Source organism: Anopheles ziemanni, unplaced genomic scaffold (genome assembly GCF_943734765.1).
Source record: "Anopheles ziemanni unplaced genomic scaffold, idAnoZiCoDA_A2_x.2 scaffold_19_ctg1, whole genome shotgun sequence".
NCBI lineage: Eukaryota > Metazoa > Arthropoda > Insecta > Diptera > Culicidae > Anopheles > Anopheles ziemanni.
In genome coordinates this window covers 175,111-179,600 of record NW_026690058.1, presented here as the reverse complement: position 1 = coordinate 179,600, position 4,490 = coordinate 175,111, and positions in this window count along the sequence as shown.

Sequence of the window (4,490 nt, the reverse complement as noted above, 5' to 3'; positions counted from 1 at the left end):
AAACTGTTTATTAGGCGTTTCGGTACACTTGTGATGATGACCCAAGATGCTAGAAACTGTTTATTAGGCGTTTCGGTACACTTGGGATGGTGACTCAAGATGCTAGAAACTGTTTATTAGGCGTTTCGGTACACTTGGGATGGTGACTCAAGATGCTAGAAACTGTTTATTAGGCGTTTCGGTACACTTGTGATGATGACCCAAGATGCTAGAAACTGTTTATTAGGCGTTTCGGTACACTTGGGATGGTGACTCAAGATGCTAGAAACTGTTTATTAGGCGTTTCGGTACACTTGGGATGGTGACTCAAGATGCTAGAAACTGTTTATTAGGCGTTTCGGTACACTTTAGATGATGACTCAAGATGCAAGAAACTGTTTTTAAGGCGTTTCGGTACACTTTGGATGGTGACCCAAGATGCTGGAAACTGTTTATTAGGCGTTTCGGTACACTTTGGATGGTGACCCAAGATGCTAGAAACTGTTTATTAGGCGTTTCGGTACACTTTTGATGATGACCCAAGATGCTAGAAACTGTTTATTAGGCGTTTCGGTACACTTTTGATGATGACCCAAGATGCTGGAAACTGTTTATTAGGCGTTTCGGTACACTTTGGATGGTGACCCAAGATGCTAGAAACTGTTTATTAGGCGTTTCGGTACACTTTTGATGATGACCCAAGATGCTGGAAACTGTTTATTAGGCGTTTCGGTACACTTTGGATGGTGACCCAAGATGCTAGAAACTGTTTATTAGGCGTTTCGGTACACTTTGGATGATGACCCAAGATGCTAGAAACTGTTTATTAGGCGTTTCGGTACACTTGGGATGATGACCCAAGATGCTAGAAACTGTTTATTAGGCGTTTCGGTACACTTTTGATGATGACCCAAGATGCTAGAAACTGTTTATTAGGCGTTTCGGTACACTTTGGATGATGACCCAAGATGCTAGAAACTGTTTATTAGGCATTTCGGTACACTTTGGATGATGACCCAAGATGCTAGAAACTGTTTATTAGGCATTTCGGTACACTTTGGATGATGACCCAAGATGCTAGAAACTGTTTATTAGGCGTTTCGGTACACTTGGGATGATGACCCAAGATGCTAGAAACTGTTTATTAGGCGTTTCGGTACACTTGGGATGATGACCCAAGATGCTAGAAACTGTTTATTAGGCATTTCGGTACACTTGGGATGATGACCCAAGATGCTAGAAACTGTTTATTAGGCGTTTCGGTACACTTGGGATGATGACCCAAGATGCTGGAAACTGTTTATTAGGCGTTTCGGTACACTTTTGATGATGACCCAAGATGCTAGAAACTGTTTATTAGGCGTTTCGGTACACTTTTGATGATGACCCAAGATGCTGGAAACTGTTTATTAGGCGTTTCGGTACACTTTGGATGGTGACCCAAGATGCTAGAAACTGTTTATTAGGCGTTTCGGTACACTTTTGATGATGACCCAAGATGCTGGAAACTGTTTATTAGGCGTTTCGGTACACTTTGGATGATGACCCAAGATGCTAGAAACTGTTTATTAGGCGTTTCGGTACACTTGGGATGATGACCCAAGATGCTAGAAACTGTTTATTAGGCATTTCGGTACACTTTGGATGATGACCCAAGATGCTAGAAACTGTTTATTAGGCGTTTCGGTACACTTGGGATGATGACCCAAGATGCTAGAAACTGTTTATTAGGCGTTTCGGTACACTTTGGATGATGACCCAAGATGCTAGAAACTGTTTATTAGGCGTTTCGGTACACTTGGGATGATGACCCAAGATGCTAGAAACTGTTTATTAGGCGTTTCGGTACACTTTTGATGATGACCCAAGATGCTAGAAACTGTTTATTAGGCGTTTCGGTACACTTTAGATGATGACTCAAGATGCAAGAAACTGTTTATTAGGCGTTTCGGTACACTTGGGATGATGACCCAAGATGCTACAAACTGTTTATTGGGCGTTTCGGTACACTTTTGATGATGACCCAAGATGCTAGAAACTGTTTATTAGGCGTTTCGGTACACTTTGGATGGTGACCCAAGATGCTGGAAACTGTTTATTAGGCGTTTCGGTACACTTTGGATGGTGACCCAAGATGCTAGAAACTGTTTATTAGGCGTTTCGGTACACTTTGGATGGTGACCCAAGATGCTAGAAACTGTTTATTAGGCGTTTCGGTACACTTTGGATGGTGACCCAAGATGCTAGAAACTGTTTATTAGGCGTTTCGGTACACTTTGGATGGTGACCCAGGATGCTAGAAACTGTTTATTAGGCGTTTCGGTACACTTTGAATGATGACCCAAGATGCTAGAAACTGTTTTTAAGGCGTTTCGGTACACTTTGGATGATGACCCAAGATGCTAGAAACTGTTTTTAAGGCGTTTCGGTACACTTTGGATGATGACCCAAGATGCTAGAAACTGTTCATTAGGCGTTTCGGTACACTTTAGATGATGACTCAAGATGCAAGAAACTGTTTATTAGGCGTTTCGGTACACTTGGGATGATGACCCAAGATGCTACAAACTGTTTATTGGGCGTTTCGGTACACTTTTGATGATGACCCAAGATGCTAGAAACTGTTTATTAGGCGTTTCGGTACACTTTGGATGGTGACCCAAGATGCTAGAAACTGTTTATTAGGCGTTTCGGTACACTTTTGATGATGACCCAAGATGCTAGAAACTTTTTATTAGGCGTTTCGGTACACTTTTGATGATGACCCAAGATGCTAGAAACTGTTTATTAGGCGTTTCGGTACACTTTGGATGGTGACCCAAGATGCTAGAAACTGTTTATTAGGCGTTTCGGTACACTTTGGATGGTGACCCAAGATGCTAGAAACTGTTTATTAGGCGTTTCGGTACACTTTTGATGATGACCCAAGATGCTAGAAACTGTTTATTAGGCGTTTCGGTACACTTTTGATGATGACCCAAGATGCTGGAAACTGTTTATTAGGCGTTTCGGTACACTTTGGATGGTGACCCAAGATGCTAGAAACTGTTTATTAGGCGTTTCGGTACACTTTTGATGATGACCCAAGATGCTAGAAACTGTTTATTAGGCGTTTCGGTACACTTTGGATGGTGACCCAAGATGCTAGAAACTGTTTATTAGGCGTTTCGGTACACTTTAGATGATGACTCAAGATGCAAGAAACTGTTTTTAAGGCGTTTCGGTACACTTTGGATGGTGACCCAAGATGCTGGAAACTGTTTATTAGGCGTTTCGGTACACTTTGGATGGTGACCCAAGATGCTAGAAACTGTTTATTAGGCGTTTCGGTACACTTTGGATGGTGACCCAGGATGCTAGAAACTGTTTATTAGGCGTTTCGGTACACTTTGAATGATGACCCAAGATGCTGGAAACTGTTTATTAGGCGTTTCGGTACACTTTGGATGGTGACCCAAGATGCTAGAAACTGTTTATTAGGCGTTTCGGTACACTTTGGATGGTGACCCAAGATGCTAGAAACTGTTTATTAGGCGTTTCGGTACACTTGGGATGATGACCCAAGATGCTAGACTCTGTTTATTAGGCGTTTCGGTACACTTTGGATGATGACCCAAGATGCTAGAAACTGTTTATTAGGCGTTTCGGTACACTTTGGATGGTGACCCAAGATGCTAGAAACTGTTTATTAGGCGTTTCGGTACACTTTTGATGATGACCCAAGATGCTGGAAACTGTTTATTAGGCGTTTCGGTACACTTTGGATGGTGACCCAAGATGCTAGAAACTGTTTATTAGGCGTTTCGGTACACTTTGGATGGTGACCCAAGATGCTAGAAACTGTTTATTAGGCGTTTCGGTACACTTTTGATGATGACCCAAGATGCTAGAAACTGTTTATTAGGCGTTTCGGTACACTTGTGATGATGACCCAAGATGCTAGAAACTGTTTGTTAGGCGTTTCGGTACACTTTGGATGGTGACCCAAGATGCTAGAAACTGTTTATTAGGCGTTTCGGTACACTTTGGATGGTGACCCAAGATGCTAGAAACTGTTTATTAGGCGTTTCGGTACACTTTTGATGATGACCCAAGATGCTAGAAACTGTTTATTAGGCGTTTCGGTACACTTTTGATGATGACCCAAGATGCTAGAAACTGTTTATTAGGCGTTTCGGTACACTTTGGATGGTGACCCAAGATGCTAGAAACTGTTTATTAGGCGTTTCGGTACACTTTGGATGGTGACCCAAGATGCTAGAAACTGTTTATTAGGCGTTTCGGTACACTTTTGATGATGACCCAAGATGCTAGAAACTGTTTATTAGGCGTTTCGGTACACTTTTGATGATGACCCAAGATGCTGGAAACTGTTTATTAGGCGTTTCGGTACACTTTGGATGGTGACCCAAGATGCTAGAAACTGTTTATTAGGCGTTTCGGTACACTTTGGATGGTGACCCAAGATGCTAGAAACTGTTTATTAGGCGTTTCGGTACACTTTTGATGAT